The 23,553-nt window shown below is 46.4% G+C and overlaps 1 protein-coding gene across 3 annotated transcripts in view; it reads right to left on the bottom strand.

Moving 5' to 3' along the window:
* sik3 (SIK family kinase 3) overlaps positions 1-23,553 on the bottom strand; it is a 345,368-nt gene that overhangs the window by 97,072 nt on the left and 224,743 nt on the right. The window lies entirely within an intron of this gene.

The following is a 23,553-nucleotide window of genomic DNA, read 5'->3' on the forward strand; positions in this document are numbered from 1 at the left end:
CAGAAGCCGAGTGGGTGCGCACGGAAGAGGCCTCCTGCATGGGGGCCTCCCTCCGGGCCCTCGCCACTGCAGCACTCCCATCCCCACCCAAAAAACACTCCAGCAGCCTGGTGGTGATAGCCACCCTCCAGTACTGGAACCAACTACGGCAGCAATTTGGCCTGACCAAAATGTCGGACAAAGCTCCCATCTGCAACAACCATAGGTTCACACCAGCACTGACTGACGCCACCTTCAAAAGATGGGGACAGGATGGAGGGACACTGACAGTCAGGAACCTATACACTGACGGCAGGATCGCAACACTGGACGAACTGACAGAGAAATTCCAGCTAGCCAGGGGAAAGAGCAAAGGTATGTACAACTCAAAAACTTCCTACGAAAGGAGACAAGGGCATACCCACAACCGCCATGACAAACATTACTGGAAGAGTTACTGGACGCAAGCATACTAGATAAAGGAAACTGTAGCGACATGTATGACTGACTGGTAGAAAGGGCCGACACCGTACTGGACGCAACAAGAAACGAATGGGAGGACGACCTGGCGTTTGAAATAGGGTGGGGACTCTGGAGCGAAGCACTGCATAGGGTCAACTCCACCTCCACGTGCGCAAGGCTCAGCCTGACGCAGCTAAAAGTGGTACATAGAGCCCACTTAACAAGAACCCGTATGAGTAGGTTCTTCCCGGAGGTGGAGGATAGATGTGAACGGTGCCAAGGGGGCCTGGCCAACCACGCCCACATGTTCTGGTCTTGCCCCAGACTTACGGGGTACTGGAAAGCCTTCTTCGAGGCAATATCCAAAGTGGTGGGAATGAGGGTGGAGCCATGCCCGAAAGTGGCGGTCTTCGGGGTTTCCAACCAGGCAGATCTATTCATGGGGAGGAGCGCGAACGCCCTTGCCTTTGCCTCCCTGATCGCCCGCCGTAGAATCCTGTTCGGCTGGCGGTCAGCAGCACTGCCCAAAGCTGCAGACTGGCTGTCCGACCTCTTGGAATCTCTCCAAATGGAGAAAATCAAATTCGCCATCCGAGGGTCAGACGACGGCTTCCACAGAACGTGGGAGCCATTCACCCAATTGTTCTGGGACCTGTTTGTGGCCAACGAACAAGCAGAAGAATAGCCAGACAGCCAAGAATCAGGGGAAAGTAACCAAAGCATGAGAGGGAGAGATAGGCCGGGAGAGGGGGTGGGGGGGGGGGGGGCGGGGAGACAGCTAAACCTAAGAGGAAAGAAAGGCGAACCACAGGAGGGGGGGGGCAGACGCGGGAGGGGGAGGGGGAGGAAGAGACAGGGGACAAGAGAGGAGAACCAGGGAGGTGGGGGGGAGGCAGGGAAATGATAGCCGGAAGGAGTGCACAGGAAACAATAACAAACTTGGCATGTACAGGAACAGAGAACAAGGAGAATACAGGCGAAAGACGGAACGGCTGAAGCGGAGGTGAGCGCGAGACGACAACGGCAGCGAGATCCGTCCGGGAGAAGCAAGTGACAACACCAACACCAGACCCATTCGAGTATTGCCCCCTGTAATTGTTTTTCCGGCACCCAAACGCATATCTACCTCCCCAGTTTCCCCTCCCCTCCACCTCCACAAACAGTTGCCTACTTAGGTGTTGTAAATAATGTTGCCAGTTGGACAGAGTTGCTGCTGTTGAGCTGGTGCATAATACCCTACCAGTTACTTTATTTTATTTTTTATTGTTACTTTTTTTTTTTGTTTGTGTGTGCCCTTCTCTTCTATATATATATATATATATATGTATCTTACTGTGTACATAACGGTAAATATGCTTTGTTCAAAAACCCAATAAAAAAACATTTATTAAAAAAAAATGTTCGTGTCAATTAATTAACCCACCAGAAAGTCTGCTCAAGCATCATATGTAAAGACCTTTTCCTTGTCAGCTATACTTCCCTCCAGAAGACATCAGCAGTCGCTGTACGCCAAAAGTAATTCACTATGCAAAACATTTGCAGGCTTTTCAATTAAAGGGAGTTAAATAAATGAGTATTAAGTAAATTATTATCCACCAATCCCAAATCAACCTAAATTCAAAGGACAGTTGAAATGGGGATTCAATCTTGAGGTTTGTTGTGATAGACGAGAGTCTGACATACAATCTATTGTATTATTGTATTGTTCAATTTATTATATTATTCTATTATTCAATCTACAGCAGCGTGGGTTTAATTCCTGTACTGGCTGAGATTATTCATGAAAGTTCCACCTTCTCAACCTTGCCCTTCGCCTGAGGTGTGGTGACCCTCAGGTTAAATCATCACCAGTCAGCTCTCTCCCTCAAAGGGGAAAAGCAGCCTCTGGTCATCTGGGACAATGGCGACTTTACCTTTACCTATTACTTTATTCCACAGACAAACTCCGTTTGAACCGATCTTTATTCAAACAAGCTTTCTTCTCTGATTAAATATGTTTATAAGGAAACTTGAAAGGATTCAGTAGGATCTGCTTTGGTTTGTCAAGTGATGGATCCAGTGTCACTGAGACAGTTACAGACAACACTGTCTGACATAGTGAAGCCCATTTTCCAGCAATACCACCTTGTAATTATGAAAATAAGAACAGTCATCCTGTTAGACAGCAGAGTTACACAATCTCATAGTTCCAATGTGAGAACAGTGGATTCTCAACTGGTTTTGACTCTATCAGTTTTAGTAATCCTAAATAGCACTTCAAAGCTGGCAAAATACCACTCATAATTCCTGCTAAATCGCTCTCTTTATTCATTTAATGGGAGAAAAATGGTGCACTAATCGGTCATATTTTATTTACTGTGACCGTAACATTAGATTCATCGTAATTTAACACCTCCCTTCCTGTAAGCTCTGCCTAAAGGCGGGTCCTTGGCACATTTTCTGCTGATTCACCCTGAACCATTTTCTTGGCTGTTTATGCCAGTAGTGGTTTGCCATTTCCTTCCACTCCTAGGAGCAGAGCGAGGAAGAGGACCCTGAGTCTACCTCGGCCAGAATAGGAATTGAACCTCCCTGACGGCATTAATCTGAACCGCGTTCTCGCCAACTAGCCAGCCTCCCCAAAAGCATTAATTTATTGGATGCTCACCTTCTAGCGTATATTTTATTAGCTTTCTAAATATTTCTGCTAAATTCAAAATATAATAAAATTCCAATGTATTGGAGCTTCCGGTTGCGGCGATGCGGAGCTAAGCCGCACATTTCGGCAGCTCCCGCTATCACGGACTTTTGGGCTCTCTAGAGGAGCCCCAACGGAAATTTTTTGATTTAATCCCGTGTGGGAAGGTGAAGTAAGGTCCCCCCTTACGTTGTATGGCGGAAATTAGCGGTGGAGCGTCGGAGAAAGAGGCTCTGGAGTAGCGGCAAAAGCGAGGGGGGAAAAACAAGATGGCGGAGGGCGGAGATCGAGCAGCATGGGGGCCGGACCAACAGGAGTTCCTTAAGCGCTGTGTGGAGGAGCTTAAAAAGGAGGTGCTGGCGCCAATGCTGTTGGCGATCGAGGGGCTGAAGGAGACCCAGAAGGCCCAGGTGGTGGAGCTTCGTGAGGTGAGGGATAAAACGAATGAAAACGAGGACGAGATCCTGGGCCTGGCGGTAAAGATGGAGGCGCACGAGGTGGTGCACAAGCGGTGGTCCGAAAGACTCGAGGTCCTGGAGAACAGGTCGAGGAGGAAGAATCTTCAGATCCTGGGTCTCCCTGAAGGAGTGGAGGGAGCTGATGCCGGAGCGTATGTGAGTACGATGCTCCAGTCGCTGATGGGTGCGGAGGCCTCTCCGAGCCCCCTGGAGCTGAAAGGGGCTCACGGGGTCCTGGCGAGGAGACCCAAGGCTGATGAGCCGCCAAGGGCGATAGTGGCAAGGTTCCATCGCTTCGCGGACAAATAAAGTGTTCTGAGATGGGCCAAGAAGGTGCGGAGCAGTAGATGGAAGAATGCGGTGATCCGAGTCCACCAGGATTGGAGCGCGGAGGTGGCAAGGAGGAGAGCTGGCTTCAACCGGGCCAAGGCGGTGCTGCACAAAAAAAGAGTCAGGTTCGGCATGCTGCAGCCTGCGCGACTGTGGGTCACTAATCAGGACCGACACCATTATTTTGAAACACCAGAAGAGGCTTGGACCTTCATCCAATCGGAAAAATTGGACTCAAACTGAGGGGCTGTGGGTGTGGGGGGGGGGGGGGGGGATGTTGGCTGTATACGGGGGTGTAAATATGGGTATAGAATATTTCATGGGTGGGATGATGGATGGGGATGTGGGTAGAGTTCTGGTTAAAATTATTTTTTCTTTTTTTTTTCTGTAGACGAATTGCTGGAGGGAGGTGAGACTCGGGGATGGGGGAACTGGGACAAAGGCCGCAAAAGTAGCTGCGCCACAGGGGGCGGGCTGGCTCAGGAAAGCGTGGGCTTTTTCCCGCGCTAGGGAGGGGGGGGATGGAAGAAGGTAAGGAGGAAGAGAGACTCCCACACGGGGAGATCAACAGGAAGGCGGGGGAAGCAGAAGTCAGCTGACTCGCGGAAGTAATATGGGGGGAGCAAAAGTGCTGGATATGGATCTAGCGGGGGGGGACTCATTAGGGTTGCTGCTGCACTGTCCGAGGGGGAACTGAACATGGAAGAGATGGTCGGGGCGGGGGTTCCCCGTCTGGGGGACTGGAGGGTGCGGGAGGCGCGGGCACGGGCCTAAGATAGGAGATGGCTAATCGGGGGGGCCTAAATGGGCCGGTTAAGAGGGCCCGAGTGTTCGCGCACCTAAAAGGACTGAAGGCAGACGTGGCCATGCTTCAGGAGACACATCTGAAGGTGGCAGATCAGGTCAGGTTAAGGAAGGGATGGGTAGGACAGGTGTTCATTCGGGGCTGGATGCATAAGACCATAAGACATAGGAGTGGAAGTAAGGCCATTCGGCCCATCGAGTCCACTCCACCATTCAATCATGGCTGATTTCAACTCCATTTACCCGCTCTCTCTCTCCATAGCCCTTAATTCCTCGAGAAATCAAGAATTTATCAACTTCTGTCTTAAAGACATTCAACGTCCCGGCCTCGACCGCCCTCTGTGGCAATGAATTCCACAGACTCACCACTCTCCGGCTGAAGAAATTTCTCCTCATCTCTGTTCTAAAGTGACTCCCTTTTATTCTAAGGCTGTGCCCCCGGGTCCTAGTCCCCCCTGTTAATGGAAACAACTTCCCTACATCCACCCTATCTAAGCCATTCATGCAAAGAATAGAGGGGTGGCAATATTGGTGGGGAAGCGGGTGTCGTTTGAGGCCAAGAATATAGTAGCGGACAATGGAGGCCGATACGTGATGGTGAGCGGTAGGTTGCAGGGGACGGAGGTGGTACTGGTGAATGTATATGCCCCGAACTGGGACGATGCTGGATTCATGAAACGGATGTTGGAGCGTATCCCAGACTTGGAGGTAGGGAGCTTGATAATGGGTGGGGATTTTAACACGGTGCTGGACCCAGCATTAGATCGTTCCAGATCTAGGACGGGGAAGAGGCCGGCTGCGGCCAAGATGCTTAGGGGGTTTATGGATCAGATGAGGGGAGTAGATCCGCGGAGATTTGCCAGGCCATTGGCCAGAGAATTTTCTATTTTCTCCCACGTACATAAGGCCTACTCCCAGATAGATTTTTTTCTTTTGGGCAGGGCATTGATGCCGAAAGTGGAGGGAACGGAGTATTCGGCCACAGCCATTTCGGACCATACCCCGCATTGGGTGGAGCTAGGGCTGGGGGAGGAGAGGGATCAACGCCCGTTGTGGCGATTGGATGTGGGACTGCTGGCAGACGAGGAAGTGTGTGGGAGGGTGCGGGGGTGCATCAAAAGGTATCTGGAGGCCAACGACAACAGGGAGGTGCAGGTGGGAGTAGTATGGGAGGCGCTGAAGGCGGTGGTCAGGGGAGAGTTCATTTCCATCAGGGCACATAGGGTGAACAGAGAGGGCAGGGAAAGGGCGAGGTTAGTGGGGGAGATTTTAAGGGTGGACAGGAGATATGCAGAGGCTCCTGATGAGGGAGCACTCAGGGAGAGACGAAGTCTCCAGACGGAGTTCGACCTGTTGACCACAGGGAAGGCAGAGGCACAGTGGAGGAAGGCACTGGGGGCGATATATGAATATGGGGAGAAGGCGAGTCGGATGCTGGCACATCAGCTCCGTAAGAGGATGGCAGCGAAGGAAATAGGTGGAATCAAGGATGGCAGGGGAACTACGGTGCGGAGTGCGGTGAAAGTGAATGAGGCATTGAAGGCCTTTTACGAGGAGCTGTATAGGTCCCAGGCCCCAGGGGGAAAAGAGGAGATGCGACGATTCTTGGACCAACTGAGGTTCCCGAGGGTGGAGGAGCAGGAGGTGGCTGGTGTGGGGGCGCCAATTGGGTGGAGGAGCTAGTTAAAGGACTGGGGAGCATGCAGGCAGGGAAGGCCCCGGGGCCGGATGGGTTCCCGGTGGAGTTTTATAGGAAGTTTGTAGACCTGTTAGCTCCGTTGCTGGTAAGGACCTTCAATGAAGCAGGGGGGGGGGAACGACCCTGCCCCCGACAATGTCGGAGGCGACCATCTCTTTGATCTTGAAGCGGGATAAGGACCCACTGCAATGTGGGTCGTATAGACCGATCTCGCTCCTCAACGTAGATGCTAAGTTGCTGGCAAAAATGTTGGCTACGAGGATTGAGGACTGTGTCCCGGGAGTGATTCACGAGGACCAGACGGGATTCGTAAAGGGTAGGCAGCTAAATACCAATGTGCGAAGGCTCCTAAATGTGATAATGATGCCATCGGTGGAGGGAGAGGCGGAGATAGTGGCAGCCATGGACGCGGAGAAGGCCTTTGACCGAGTAGAGTGGGAGTATCTCTGGGAAGTGTTGAGGAGGTTTGGGTTCGGGGGAGGGTTTATTAGTTGGGTTAAGCTCCTGTATAGAGCCCCGGTGGCGAGTGTGGTCACGAACCGGCGGAGGTCGGAGTATTCCCGGCTGTATCAAAGGACGAGGCAGGGGTGCCCTCTGTCCCCTCTGTTGTTTGCATTGGCAATTGAACCTTTGGCCATGGCGTTAAGGGAGTCGGGGAAATGGAAGGGGGTGGTCCGAGGGGGAGAGGAGCATCCGGTGTCGCTGTACGCAGACGACCTGTTGCAGTATGTGGCGGATCCAATGGAGGGGATGGTTGAGGTCATGCAGATCCTAAGGGAGTTTGGAGATTTTTCGGGCTATAAGCTCAACGTGGGAAAGAGTGAGCTCTTTGTGGTGCATCCGGGGGATCAGGGAAGAGGGATAGACGACCTACCGTTGAGGAGGGCGGAAAGGAGCTTTCGATACTTGGGGATTCAGGTAGCTAGGAGCTGGGGGGCACTGCACCAACTTAATTTGACGCGGCTGGTGGAACAGATGGAGGAGGATTTTAAAAGGTGGGACATGTTGCCACTCTCGCTGGCGGGCAGGGTACAGTCGATTAAAATGGTGGTCCTCCCAAGGTTTCTTTTTGTGTTCCAGTGCCTTCCAACCGTGATCACCAAGGCCTTTTTAAGAGGGTAGGCAGGAGCATTATGAGTTTTGTGTGGGCGCGCAAGACCCCGAGGGTAAGGAGGGGGTTCCTGGAGCGTAGCAGGGGTAGAGGAGGGTTGGCGTTGCCGAATTTGGGTGACTACTACTGGGCAGCCAACGTGGCGATGATCCGTAAGTGGGTGATGGAGGGAGAGGGGGCGGCGTGGAAGAGGCTGGAGATGTCGTTCTGCAAAGGAACGAGCTTGGGGGCGCTGGTGACAGCACCGCTGCCGCTCTCACCGAAAAGGTACACCATGAGCCCGGTGGTGGCGGCAAAGCTATAGATCTGGGGGCAGTGGAGAAGACACAGGGGAGCGTTGGGAGCCTCGGTGTGGTCCCCGATTAGGGATAACCATCGGTTTGTCCCAGGAAGGATGGACGGGGGGTTTCAGAGCTGGCATCGGGCAGGGATTAGAAGAATGGGGGACCTGTTCATCGATGGGACGTTTGCGAGCTTAGGGGCGCTGGAGGAGAAATTTGGACTACCCCCGGGAAATGCCTTCAGGTACATGCAAGTGAGGGCGTTTGTGAGGCGGCAGGTGAGGGAATTCCCGTTGCTCCCGGCACTGAGGATTCAAGACAGGGTGATTTCGGGCGTATGGGTCGGGAGGGCAATGTGTCGGCGATATACCAGGAGATGAAAGAAGAGGGGGTGTTGGTAGGGGGGGGGGTTGTTTGTAAGGTTGAAAATTTTGTTAAAAAACTCTTAACATATATATATTTTTTTAATTGCAAAGTATTTATAGCCCATTCTAAATGGAAAGAAAACGCATTATAGATGTATAGTATCCAATATCAATTAGCTTGTAGACATTTTTTTGTATTCTCAGTGTTTATAATTCCGGACACCAGCAATGCCAGGGCACCACTCTGCCCAAACGGCATGCAGCTGGGGGCCTCCAATCCCCTTGGAAACCCCCCACGAGTGCCATTCCGTCTGGTCCCCATTTGTGGGGACCAGGACCAACCGGCGCTCGCCTGAGGCGAAGGAATTGAATCCCAAAGCCTCAGGTACCTTAGGAATCTGCACATTAGAGTGAGGCTTACTGCCTCGTTTTAATATGCAGATTTGCCAAAATGTGATCCCGGCCATTGTGGGCAGGATTCCCTTGCAACGTCTCGCGAGATTGCGCTGAATCTCGCAAGGCATTGCGAGCTGGGTAGATCCTGTGAGCGAGGTCTCCCGGCTTTCACTGGCCATGCGTGACTGGAAGATCATACCCCATGTCTGGCCTTTTTAATGTGGTGCAAAGATGTGGCTGCATCACAGCCTGGTATGGCAACTGCTCGGTCCAAGATCACAAGAAACTGCAGACTGTGGTGAACTCAGCCCAAAGCATCACACAAACTTGCCACCCCCATATTGATTCTGTATACACCTCTCACTGCCTCAGGAAGGCAGACAGCATTATCAGAGACCTCTCCCACCCAGGCATTGCCTTCTTCCAGACCCTTCCATCAGGCAGAAGGTACAGAAGTCTGAAGACCCGCACATCCAGACATAGGAATAGCTTCTTCCCCACAGTTACAAGACTCCTCAACAACCCCCCCTCGGACTGATCTGTTCCCTGTAAGAACACTATTCACGACGCCCTATGCTGCTCTTGCTCATGTATTTGCTTTGTTGCTTTGTTTGGCCCCTTGTTCCGCACTGTAACCAATCACTGTTTGGTCGATGTACCATTTGTCAATGTTCTCTGCTGATTATTCCTGTGTCTACTATGTACATACTGTGTACGTTTACTGGCCGCAGAAAAATACTTTTCACTGTACTTCGGTACATGTGACAATAAATAAAATCAATCAATCTATCAATCAATCAAATCTAACTGGATATAATCACTGCACAAAATTGAACCACACAACAAATACTATTTACAGTCTAGAGTCCTTAATAGCAAGGGAGTTAAAGGGAGACTTTGATCAATGTATAGATTTTGCCAATGGATGACTATATATATATTTTTTTTAAACGCAAACACTTTTTCAGCTTCCACCCATCTTTGAGTTCCAAGATGATCTTATACTGTGATGTCCTGTATTGTGCACTACTCATAATCCATTAGTTGGGTTCAAATGAATTACTACATAATGCTCAAAAGTACGAAAGAAAACATCTGCGTTCACTGTTACGTCCCCATGATATCTTATTACCATGCTGCATGCAATAAAACTTAGATAAAATGTAACCCTGTGCTCCATATTGAATTTCCTTCTTCAATGTACTATGTATAAGAAGAGCTACTGGAGGAAACATAAGTCAATCACAACAGGGCCAATTCAGGAGAATAGATCTAAAAAGGTGAAAATAAGCTCACACATCAACCTATTTTAAGACGGCAGAGCCCTGTTGTTTTTTGGTAATTAATGATTTTAACATTCCATTGCATTTCTAGAATAGTTTCCTCTGGTTTCACGTATTTGACATTAAAAAAAGCAGCATAAGAAATAGGACCATGCGATCGCTCAAGCCTGTTCTGCCTTTCAGTAAGTGCATGGCTGAATTTCTATGTCAACTTACCTTTCCTTTCCTGCCCTATTCACGTATCTCTTGACTTCCTTTGTCGCAATAAGTCTGTTGATCTCAGTCTTGAATATGGTTCTCAAATGAGCATCCATGGGATAGAGAATTTCAAAGATTCTCAACCATCCGAGTGAAGAAATCTCTCTTCATCTCAGTCCTTATCATGAAACTTTGACGCAATTCTGAACTCTCCAGTCAGGGGCAACAGCCTCCCAATATTTGCCCTGTCAAGTACTTGAGCTAAATGAATTTGATTGTATTGATGATTTCTGCTAGTGGCTGGTATGCCTCAAGTCATATTTTCACACCTGACTAATAATTAAACCGACACAGACTGCTCCTCTTCATTTAAACAGGCTGACAAATCTGCCTCATCTGTGATCATTTAGCAGAATTTTCCAAATGATTTTGCACTGTGCAACAAACAGACATGTGACATGTGAGCTCTTTTACTGCTAACAGCATTAATGTTTTAAGTTAATTAGCTGAACACCCCACTCAAATCCTTTGAGGACTGCAGTGCTCAGCCTGTGTAAAATTTTAAATTTTGAAAGCATAGCACACAAATAGAAGTGGGATAAATCCAGGTCTGTGCCTAGAATTCCCAACTTAGTCAGTTCAAACCAGGGAAGGGAAGACATGTAAAAATGCAATTGTTATCTTGCAGTATTATCGAGGATCTGTTGCTCACCATTAGTTATACCAAAAGGGTTGCATCTCTCTTGTCCCATTCAATAGCTACACACATTTCCCTAATTATATTTGAGAACCATTATTACAAATAAAAAGAAAATTACTTTCACAGAAATACATGGAAAATTGCAAAAAATTGCATAGTTAATCCAGCTTGTAAAGATCAAATACATGTGCCTCACTGTGGTCATAATAATCGCTTATTGTCACAAGTAGGCTTCAGTGAAGTTGCTGTGAAAAGCTCCTAGTCGTCACATTCCAGCACCTGTTCGGGGAGGCTGGTACGGGAATTTAACCCGCCCTGCTGCCTTGTTCTGCATTACAAGCCAGCTGTCTAGCCCACTGTGCTAAACCAGCCCATCATACAAATAATTGTAGTGAAATATTGTGATTAAATATGCTTTAAGGTTTTTGCTTTTGTCAGATATTATCTACTATTAATTTAATTCATCTTTCTTTTGTGCTGGACTTTGACATACGTTACTACGAATATGAGACTGTACAAGCTAGTTATGTTTTAAACGGTTTCTTTAATTTTAGGCAAAAACAGCATCGCCTAGAATGGAGGATCATGAAATCATGTTGAACTCTGCCCGAAGGCAGGCTCATGTGATTTGATTGCCACAGGGAATTGGCTTGGGCCGATAACAATAGAAAGTCAAGTGCCAGTTTTCACACTTGACACAAAACTGCTGCTCTTTCTGGGAAGACCATCAGATTCAAAGAAATCGGAAACAGAAAAATACTTTTGTGGTAGCTGCCAAGCAGAATGGTGTGGGTACATGTTCTCTGAAGAGACGGGACTTCAGAGAGATTTAAGGATCAAGTTGGAAGTCAGTTTGAGGATACTCAGAAAACTGAATAAAGGGACTGTTCAAAGGATACTTCATACTAGAAGACTTATCCTGGTGTAGGAAGTACAGAAGGGCACCAGCACGACTGATAGTGACCCTATCTTTGGCCAGGGGTTTTAACGACATTGTGGTCATGGACCTTAAGATCTGGGATAAAGCAAATAATATATTTATTTTGCATTTTGTAGATTTAGCAACCAGATTTAGTCAATCAACGATTGTACGAAGTAAAGAAAAGAGTAATTCTGGATCAAATCATGGAAAAATGGATAGGGACAGGAATGGGTCCACCGGCAAAATTCCTTACGGACACTGGGGGAGCATTTACTAATGATGAGTTTAGGGATATGTGTGAAAACGTGAATATCAGAGTTATGAATATGGCTGCAGAAAACCCATTTAGTAATGGTGTCTGTGAAAGAAATCATGCTGTCATCGATGACATGCTTCGGAAAATTTTGGCAGATCGACCAAATTGCAGGCTAAATTCAGCTTTAGCATGGGCGGTACATGCAAAGAATTCATTACAGATGGTTGGGGGCTAAAGTCCTTATCAATTAGTGTTTGGTAGAAATCCTAAAATTCCGTCCATTTTGGATGACCAGCCTTCAGCTTGGGAGGGGACTACAATTAGCTCTAGTTTTACTGAACATTTAAATGCATTACATAGTAGTAGAAAAACTTTTTTGAAAGCAGAAGTCTCTGAAAGAATTTGCAGAGCTTTAAGACATAACGTACGGCCATCAGATGCCGTTTTTCAGCAAGGAGGCATGGTATACTATAAGAGAGACAATTCTAATGAATGGAAAGGCCCAGGGAAGATCATAGGCATAGATGGAAAAACAATTATTTTGCAACATGGTAATCAAACTGTTAGGGTACATTCATCAAGGATAATGGGTACATATTACAAATTTTCAAATTTAGACAGAGCAGACAGACATGACGAGGAACCAGAGTCATCTGGTACGTATGTGTTACAGAACTATGAGGACCAGTTATCTGATATAGACAGGGTTTCTGTAGAGGAACACAACACTTCTGAGGAATTAGAACAGGCCATTTTTCCGAAAGGGCAACTGCCAGAAGTTGGTACAAAAGTGACATACTTGCCTGAAGGGTCTAGTCAATGGAAAGATGCAGCTGTTATTAGTAGAGTAGGGAATGCCACTGGAAAGTATAAACATTGGTTGAATGTACAGGATTCAGGAGAAGGAGTCAAGACAATGGATTGGGAAAACAAAGTTCAAAAATGGAGGGCACAGCAACGCAGTGCCAGTTCACACAGTACATCGGATAGTGAACAGGTCCGCAGGAAAAGGTCGAGAACTATTGAAAAGACATCCCACAGCAGAAGGGAAAGATCAAGCAGTAGCAGTACAGAACGAGATACCAGGTGGGAGAGGGGGCATAGTTTATCAAGATCTCGGAACATGAGTAAGACTACGAATACCAATAGGAATAGAAGCCCACATGCACCTGAGATTTTGGTGGCTTCAAATAAATTAGATGAAAAAGTTATCAAAGATGCTAAACAGCAAGAATTGCATAGTTGGAGTGAATTTGGGGTACACACGGAAGTACCGGATGGGGGGGACAAAGAGCTCTATCCCACAGATGGATTTGCACCGAAAAGGTTCTTCCGGATGGAACTTATAAGGCAAAGGCCAGGCTTATGGCAAGGGGATTTGAAGAAAACTTAGAAGATCAGGATTTAAGGGTAGATTCACCTACAGCAGGAAAGGTTATTTTAAAGATCTTCTTGGCTCTATTAGCCACAAAGGCATGGGAATGCAAATCTATAGATATAAAAGCTGCCTTTTTGCAGGGGCATCAGCTCCAGAAAGACATTTTTCTCCATCCTCCTAAAGAAGCAGCTAACACAGAAGGGGTACTCTGGAAGTTAAACAAATGTGTACATGTATTAAATGATGCATCTAGGAGTCTGGTATTTTTCGGTAATGTCAGTTTTGTTAAAGTTAGGCTGTTGCCAGTTGAAAGCAGATCCTGCAATGTTTTACTGGCACTACAAAGGAAATCTTTCTGGAATCTTTATGATGCATGTCGATGATTTTTTTTGTGGGGTGGGACTAGTGATTTTGAAGCTATTGTAATCTCTGGTTTGAGGAAAGAATTCAGGGTTGGAAGTCAGGCTTCCGGTGCATTTAAATATATTGGACTGGAAATTGGACAGACTAAGTTAGGGGCAACTTTACGTCAGCAATCTTATTTGGAAAGCATCAGCCCAATAGCAATTAGTCGTGGCCGAGTTTCACAAAAAGACGCAATGGTTTCAAAGATAGAAAAAGAGCAACTGTGAAGTTTAATTGGGCTACTGAACTGATTAGGTAGACAGACTAGACCGGATGTGAGTTTTGATGTCTTAGAGTTGAGTACAAAAATGCATGATCACAAAGAGGAACACATAATAAGAGCAAATAAAGCATTGGCCAAACTAAAAATGCAGGAATGTGTTTTGAAGTTCCCAGTTTTAGGTGACCTTAGGCACTTGAAACTCACAGTTTATAGTGATGCGTCCTACGCAAATTTATGCGATGGTGTTTCAAGCACAGGAAGTTTTATAATTTTCTTTTTGGGGAACAATGGTAAATGTTGCCCACTTGTGTGGGAAACAAAGAAAATAAGGGGAGTGGTAAAAGCCTTTAGCTGCTGAGATGTTAAGCCTTGTGGAGGCGGTGGATATGGCCTTTTATATAAGTCAGATATTGACAGAAATTTTGGGATTAGGGGATTTGAGTAATATACCTATTGACTGTCACATTGACAATAAATCCCTGTGGGAAAATGTGCACTCTACAAAAAGTGTCAATGAAAAGAGGTTACGGATAGACATCGCAAGTTTGAAGCAGATGTTGGACAGAGGAGAAATAACAAAAATTAAATGGGTCGACACTAGCTATCAACTGTCAGACTGTTTTACGAAAAGAGGGGTGAGTTCACAGAAACTTTTGGATATTGTTAATGAAGGGCGCTTGTTTCTGTGACTTTTTTTTTCTTTCTCGTCCAAACAATAAAAAAAGGGGGGGAAATCATGTGTGTTTTTGAGTTTCTTGAAATTTTGTTTTCACCTAATTATTTTTTTTTCCAAGGAAGGGGAGACTGTTAAGTAATGGATTGAGAGACATTGCAATTAGTTGTCTCATTTATGTTAAGTATCTATTAATTGACACTGATATGTAAAGGGGCTTCAGGTGGCCTCTGTCAGGTGATGTGTAGTTAGAGTTTTGTGCAAAGTCTGTTGGAATGAAATAAATGTGTGTTGGTGAAAAAGGAACAGAACTTTAGACTCTTCATATCACAGCAACTAAAACGTCTAACATTGCAGACAAGCATACTGAAGAATTCTTAAATAGCAAACAGGAAGTAACAATCACTGATTATCTTTCATTTTAAAATAATTTTATAGGGTCAAATAAAATTGGAACATATCCATGGGATCAAAATAGAAAGTAAAACATCACAAACAATCCTTTTTGAAATTCTTAATTAATTTTAAAAATCCATCAGAATGAAGGAACTTGATATTCCACAAATTTACAATTAGTTTTTCAGGGTTAGAGAATTTGTTCACAAATTCTGACTTAGTTGACCATTAAAAACTTAGTTACACCTTACTCAGCAATGTATAACATTTTCAAAAGGTCTTAACAATAAAATAAAAGCATAAACATGGAAGTTCAAGTAAGGTCAATGATTTCTAATGGTTTCCATTGGCAAGGAACTTAAACAGTGCACCCTGTGGAAGAGTGTGGAACTACTAAAAACAACTTCTGGATTTTTGTATTCAACTGTGCATGACATCAGGGGCGTCATTCTCCAACCCCCCGCCCGGTTCGGAGAATGGCCGTTTGGCCGCCGTGAATCCCGCCCCCGCCCCCGCGAAGTCTCCGGTACCGGAGATTGGGCGGGGGCGGGAATCGGGCCGCGCCGGTTGGCGGGACCACCCGTTCAATTCTCCGGCCCGGATGGGCCGAAGTCCCGCCCAGAAATTGCCTGTCCCGCCGGCGTAAATCAAGCCTGGTATGTACCGGCGGGACCAGGCGGCGTGGGCTGGCTCCGGGGTCCTGGGGGGGGGGGGGGGGGTCGCGGGGCGATCTGACCCCGGGGGGTGCCCCCACGGTGGCCTGGCCCGCGATCGGGGCCCACCAATCCGCGGGCAGGCCTGTGCCATGGGGGCACTCTTTCCCTTCCGCCTCCGCTACGGCCTCCACCATGGCGGAGGCGGAAGAGACTCTCCCCACTGCACATGCGCGGGAAACTTTCAGCGGCCGCTGACGCTCCCGCGCATGCGCCGGGAAACTGTCAGCGGCCGCTGACGCTGCCGCGCATGCGCCGCATTTCCGCGCCAGCTGGCGGGGAAACAAACACCATTTCCGCCAGCTGGCGGGGCGGAAATCCCTCCGGCGTCGGCCTAGCCCCTCAATGTTGGGGCTAGGCCGCCAAAGACGCGGAGCATTCCGCACCTTTGGGCCGGCGCGATGCCCGTCTGATTGGCGCCGTCTTTGGCGCCAGTCGGCGGACATCCCGCCGTTGGGGGAGAATTTCGCCCCATAAACTGCTTTTAGTTTCACAGAATGAGAGCACAAATACTGGGTCATTGAAACTTGTCAAAGCAATCACAAAAGTGATTCCAGTAGTATTTCATCCATCTGATCTGATCCTAGTTCACAGAAATCAATGCTGTCCACTAAAAATTCCAGGGTCCAAAGTCCATCATCTAATTGCTATATTCTTAACTATTTGCATGGCAGGACTGGATTTCTCAAGGAACTAAGCTTTGCGTGTTTATTCTTTTTTTTTTGCTTATTACTTCAAGTTATTTGTGTCTCTGTTCTACCCTTGTACCACACACCATTGTCCTTGGAGTGACGGGGGAGATTACCTGCTCCTAAATGTACACAAATCTGTTTTTGCATCGAGTGCGACTTAGAGACAAACAGAATAAGCAAAATTAGGGTCCCATCAATTTTCCTACCATCCCTTCCAAAACAGCATCGCAGAAAGATTTCAAAGTAACCATCAAGAATAATCACAAGTAAACTGTGCCATTGTATCGCTCATTCCACTGTCCTTTGCCACAATATTTGGCATAATCTCACTGTCTGCATCAGTGTTTCATCCTGTACGGCGCTCAACTATATTGGATTTTCTTCTGTACACTACTTTTGGTGCTACAGAGCTCTTGGAGCCTTCACATGCACCCAACTTAACATCTATTTGCCCTGTAGGAGTAACATGCTGTCTATTGTACTTCGCCTTCCACTGATCTCCTCTGTTCCCTGTACTGTTCACTTATATTACGCAACTCTTTCTTCCCCCAGCTGTCAACAGTACCAAAATGTTCATTATGCTGTGTAAAGCATGGCTTGTTTGTAACAAAACAAAACCATTCATCATTCCATTATGTTGCAATCGCATTGCAATGTCTGTACTTCAACCTCTTTAGCTTGCCTTTTCCAAAAAAATTTAGCAGTAAAATTCTTTTTTTTTTTTAAAAAAGAATTTAGCCTGGCCAATCCACCTAGCTTGCACATTTTTGGGTTGTGGGGGTGAAACACACGCAAACACGGGGAGAATGTACAAACTCCACACGGACAGTGACCCAGAGCCAGGATCGAACCTGGGACCTCGGCGCCGTGAGGCCGCAGTGCTAACCCACTGTACCACCGTGCGGCCCCCTAGCAGTAAAAGTCTTGTATTCTTTCATCTTTTAAAGGTGATGGTTTTTTATAGCTGAAGTGAAGACACAAAAATACAAAACTATCAAATAATACTGTGAATGAAGGAACATTTTGTGGCTCTGTGCAACTCTTTATAGTCCAATTTTATAACAGGCACAGGTCATTTATATCAACATTTTGAGAGATGCCATATTACCTGAAAATCAAAGTTGTTATTGTTGCACAAGAATTACCATCTTCAAAAGCTTAAGCTTTACACATCTTGCCTGCAGACCCTATCTCCAAAAAATCAGAATCGAAAAACATGGAACTAAGTTTTGGACTCGGTGAATGTAACAGGACTGATAAATCTTTGCATTAATCAACAAAATATATTTGGGAGGCAGGCATGATGAAAAGGTGCAACAGTAGCTACACCAAAGCAATTCCGGCCTTGGGTGACTGTCCTTGTGGAGTTTGCACTTTCTCCCCATGTCTGTGTGGGTTTCCTCCTGGTGCTCCAGTTTCCTCCCACAGTCCAAAAATATGCAGGGTAGGCAGATTGGCCATGCTAAATTGTCCCTTAGTATCCAGGGATATGCAAGTTAAATGGGGTTATGGAGATTGGGCGGGGTAATGGACCTAGCTGGGGTACTCTTTCAGAGGGTCAGTGCAGACCCGATGGGCTGAATGGCCTCCTTCTGCACATTATAGATTCTATGATTCTATGAAAAATGCAAAACCAATGTTTCATCATTGAAAATGAGTTACACTATATAAGCTTTCATCTTTTGCAGTCATACAGAAGATCCTAGATCGCAGGATATTTTACATCTTATAAATTGCAATCAAATAGTAATTAATTTACTTTAGGAAAGATTACCAGTTACAGTTTCAGATTAGAACATTATTGAGAAGTCGCCGTACAAGACACATAAATATAAAAATCTACTGAATGAGAGAGATTCTAAATTCCGGCGTGTCAATTTTGCCACTTCTATTCCAAAATTTCAGAACAGCCAAAATTACAAATAGCATAGTTATTAAGTTCTTCACTTGGATCTTAGGAAAGCTGCGTTATCAATGCAACACTGTATTTGAAAGTATGATTTGTCAAAATTGAATATAAATTCAAAATATATATTCACAGGAATAGTATATATTGGGATTAAATATATTGTGAACTGTCAATTACTGATCCAGTTGTCTGATCAATATAGCAGTAAACATTTATTCTTCATAGCTCTTGCAAATTGGTAACAAATTAGTGATGAGTCAAACCAATAATTCTTCAGCGGAAAAAAGGCAAATTTATTCAAGTGGCAACTATACCAAATTTTTTAGTTCAGAATACTAACACCCACTTTGACATTAGCACTCCAATTAAGCTGGGACCTGAAAAATTCATATTCTTTTTTTTTAACAAAAAGCTTTGTGGCAGATACGTATATTTTTAAGGTTGCCAGGGTGTCCAGGCAGCAATACCAGGTTGGCAGTGCCAGGGTGCTCAGGTGCCAGGGTGCCAACCTGCCCTGGCTCTGACCGCTCAACGGTTTCCAATCACCTGGGAGACACCCCCCTCTCCCCCCCCCTTCAGGTGTCGTTACTCCTGGTTCACGTTTGTGTGGACCAGTCAGAGACGGTGCCCGGGCACAGCCGGTGAGTTCAAGGCGCCGGGTGAATCCAGCGGCTCGACATTTAAATCAGTGAGTCGAGTGACTCCCAATTGGCCCAGCTCTTGGCACAGAGCCCGATTTGAGGCTCGCGCAGTTCACCCGTTGTGCCTGGCATGTTGCTGAATCGTGCCCAATATATTCTCAGAACCTGAGGTGCACTATTAGGATCCTCAACCAGACCCTGACAGTGGCTAGGATACTGGACCGAAACCCCAATATCTTAGCTTATTTTGCAGACTATGCGGAAAGAATGATTCGTTGCCGGAGCGATTGCAGGAAAAAAAAGGGGTTTGATATTTTTAAAACAAAACTTTATTATTAACACAGTATTAAACTCTTTAACATCACACCCAGAAATACCTTACAACCTTAAACAATATTCCCAATTAAACAGCAAGAAAGAAAAAACATACAGCTCTCCATCCATTCTACATCTCAATGGCACAGAGTAATGCTTGCTTTCCAGAACACCTGTTAGACCCCCTGCAGACTCTGGTTGGATGTCTTCAATCAGTGTTTCAACCGGTTTGTTTCAGCTTCTTCTTTGTCCTCAGACAAGTCTGCATTGCTTTAAATAGCATTAATAATTTTTAATTCTCCTACGGAGAGAGCAAGGCTTTATTTGTGGTCGAAAGGGTAGCCAGATCTGACCTTAATTGAAAAGCTTTTTCGAATTCTCTGGATACCTTGGTTCCATCAAGCAATGACATAAACTCCCCAAGCTGAAAACAAATCAACTCCCTCAGGCTGAAAACACATTAACTCCCCAGGACTCTCATTAGTCAATCAACAGTGCATTAGCCCAGGCTTTTTACTCTGGTCAATTTCACCTCTGGCTCCTAAAAGCTTTCTGGAATTGCAAAACGAGATTATTTTTAAAAACATGACTACTGCACTCAAACACACTCAACCCAGGCTTTTAACCATCAAATTGCCAAATATATATAATCCATTATACCTAAAACCCTGCATTTATCACAGCATTTTGGTGATAGAAACAAATGTTTAGAGGAATATAGGACAACCTGAGGACTTGTTCTTGTCCAGGAAATGACATACAGATACAGATGATCTAATGATGGAATTTCTCTTCTTTGAGACTCAAGCGTCAAAACCAATAAAATAATTTCAGAAAAATTGCTCCATATACTGTAAAGGATGTTTATTCAATTAGCTCATGAAAAAGAAAATTATAATCTACTTAATATACTGATTTCATTGAAACTGTCACCGTTCTCTGGGCTACAAGGTGGCCTTTTTAGATTTCAAAACACAGATCAACCATTTTCTATAAAGCTGTAATATTGAATTTTACAAAGGAGAATTAAGATTTTGCAGATATGCTCCTGCTCTTATCAAAGGCAAGCTAAATTAATTTCAATTTTGAATAAATTTGGGCAGAACAGTGCAATTTGTTGCAGTCAGACATATAACTTTGAACAAAACAGGTGATTTACAAGTGTTACAGTAACAACCAAGGAATACTGCTAAATAACTTAGGGTTAACCTTAAATCTTAGGGTCGATGAAAAGTAACTACACATTTTCTGTGCATTGAGACTACTTTCAGAACAGTAAGATGTGAAAATGTTTTCCTTTACTTAGGCAAATGAATGTAATGAAGGCATTAAGTAGGAACTTTTGTCATGCTCGCCTGAGCCCAGTGAACCAGCTTCAATTGTAATTGTATTTGGAATTACCGACAACATTCTCCAAATTACAACAGCTTGGCCTCTTAAATGGAATATGTCACGGAATAGCTACTAGATTTGCAATTCTGGGCATTTCCTTAGGATCAGACAATATAAAGTAAAATGAAGTTAAAACATACTCTAACCCATATCCAGTCTATTGTAATGACTGCTGCCACTGATCCACTATTGAAGAAAGACGATCGACTGCCAGAAAATTAAGATGGATCTCTGAAAGCCCCTCCTGAGAACGAAGATGGATCCCCAGGAACAGTCGGAGTCTGGAAGATGGACTTCCTCAGGGACACTGAATGTGGAAGATTCACGAGCAGTTGCACCCCGACCCACAGGTGTGGTGTTACAGGATCCAGCATTGCAGGTCGCCTCCATCCTGGAGTCTGGAGGCAGCCCCGGAAATTGTTCAGATGAGCCGTGATATCTATAAATTAGTCCCTAATGTGTTTCCCCGTTGGGGTGGGGGTGGTGGATAGAAGGGGGTTCGGGCAGTCATCTGCATTCCATTAACAGGGTGTAAATTAAGTTCACGTAGGCACAATAGAAGATCCCATCTTAAATTCATGTTGGCATTAAACCGATTTCTGAGTCTCCCACCACAATCTCTCCCCACTCCTGCCAGCAGGAGCTTGGGAGAAGTGTCAAGTTAATAATAATAATCTTTATTAGTGTCACACGTAGACTTACGTTAACACTGCAATGAAGTTACTGAGAAAATCCCCTAGTCACCACACTCTGGCGCCTGTTCGGGTACACAGAGGGAAAATTCAGGATGTCCAATTCACCGAACAGCACGTCTTTTGGGACATATGGGGGAAAACGGAGCACCCGGAGGAAACCCATGCAGGCATGGGAAGAACGTGCAGACTCGGCATAGACAGTGACCCAAGCTGGGAATCGAACCCGGGTTCCAGGCGCTGTGAAGCAACAGTGCTAGCCACTGTGCTGCCATGCCGCCCCCTTCTGAGGTGAGGGCTATAACATTCTTTTAACTCATATTGCTAACTTTCATTTATCTTTCCTGTCCTGAGTAAGAATTTAGGAAATTGAGCAGGGCAAGCATTCAGCCCCTTGAGTCTATTTCACCATTCAATAAGATTGTAGAAAATCATCAACCTCACAAAACCTTTCTGCGCTATCCCTATATCCCTTGATTCCTTAATCATCCAAAATTTTGTCAATCTCTGACTCGCATATACTCAACAATGGAGCATTGACAGCGCACTGATATGGAGAATTCCAAAGGTTCACAACCATGTCATGAAGAAATTTTCTACATCTCATTGCTGATCCCTTACTCTGAGACTGTTTGTAATTCTACTCCTATTAATTTCATTTGAAAGAATTTAATTGTTGACTGCTATCTTTAAAACTGGACAGCACATCGCACTAAAATGTCTGGGAACATCAGAGCTTCAGTATGTTGCCACTGATGTGAAAATATGATTGAATCACAGCTTTGTTAGAAGTGAAAGAAAATCCACAATTCATTCGCAGCTAACAAAGTTACCCAGCACAATTTATCAAAACCAAAGAATTCACCATTCTGACCTCAATGTCTTCAATATGGTTCGTAAGAAGATAGAGGGCGGAATCTTCCCCAAAATGCAGTGTGTTGGTTCAGGTGAGAAAACTGATGTGAAGCTCACAGGGTTCACAGACGGCTTTTTCTCATTGTACTGAACACGTTGCACATTTTAAAAGAGAAGCGAGAATCCGACAGTCACCTGGAGGGGCGGGGCCTAAAAACACCAGAATCCCGAGATTGGTCAGCCGTATTTAAATGGTGGCCCGATCTCCGACTTAAATGAAAGCTGCCCCGCAATATCATCGGCGCACCTGCCCAGGATCCACCGGCCTCCCTCGATTGTCCAGCCTCCTCAGGGAGGCTGCAGCCAGGCGCCGATCAATGCTGGTCCACAAGTATGTGGACCAGGCAGAACAGCACCCTGGGGAAGTCCAGGGCCATCAGAGATCCCTGGGTGGTGAGGGATAGTGCAGGGTACCCCTCCCCGTGGAATGTGGGCACCTTGGCACTGCCCAGCTGACACCTTGGCAGTGCCCACTGCCAAGGTTCCCGGGTGACACCACCAAGCTGGCAGAAGCACTGCCTGGTACCAGAGTAGCAGTGATGGGTGTCCGGGTGGCACTGCCAAGAGTCAGGGCCTGAGGAGGGCCGTGCCCATGAAAAAGTGTGATGGGGAGGTTTGAAGGGTGGGGGTATACAGGGCAGGTAAGTAGGGTTCTCTGGGAGGTTGGGGGGGGGGGGTGACAGGTGGGGTCCTGGAAGTGAGGGGATGCTGTAAGGAGGTTTGGAATGACCTGAAGAGGGGGGACCCCCAGGGACCCCATAGCATGGTGACCTCAATTGCGGCGTGTGGGGTAGTGTCCATGTGTGTGGGGGGTGACATTGACCAAGGGTGGTGTGTGTGGGGGGTCCACAGGCTCACTTAGAGATCGGGGCACCCTTTCAAAATGGCGGCCTGATCTTGCGAGGATCCACCCCCTCCAAAGTGGCGTACTGCGGACTCTGTCCAGCGCCGCCACAGTTGGGGGAGGGATGCTCTGTGGGCAGGGGGGACTCTGTCAGGGGCTGGGGTCACTGTTTGGGGGGGTGGTGTGGGGCACACGAGCCACTATTTTGAACGCCAGGTCCGCGAGCGGCCGACGCCATGTTGCATGGCCCTGGGGAGTTTCTCACCAGCTCCCCAGTGCTAAACAAATTCTAAGTGTGGGCTAAACTGGGTAGCTGGTGAGAAACTCCCCAGGGCCATGCAACATGGCGTCGGCCGCTCGCGAACCTGGCGTTCAAAATAGTGGCTCGTGTGCCCCACACCACCCCCCCAAACAGTGACCCCAGCCCCTGACAGAGTCCCCCCT

Source organism: Scyliorhinus torazame, chromosome 21 (assembly GCF_047496885.1).
Source record: "Scyliorhinus torazame isolate Kashiwa2021f chromosome 21, sScyTor2.1, whole genome shotgun sequence".
In the NCBI taxonomy this organism is placed as follows: domain Eukaryota; kingdom Metazoa; phylum Chordata; class Chondrichthyes; order Carcharhiniformes; family Scyliorhinidae; genus Scyliorhinus; species Scyliorhinus torazame.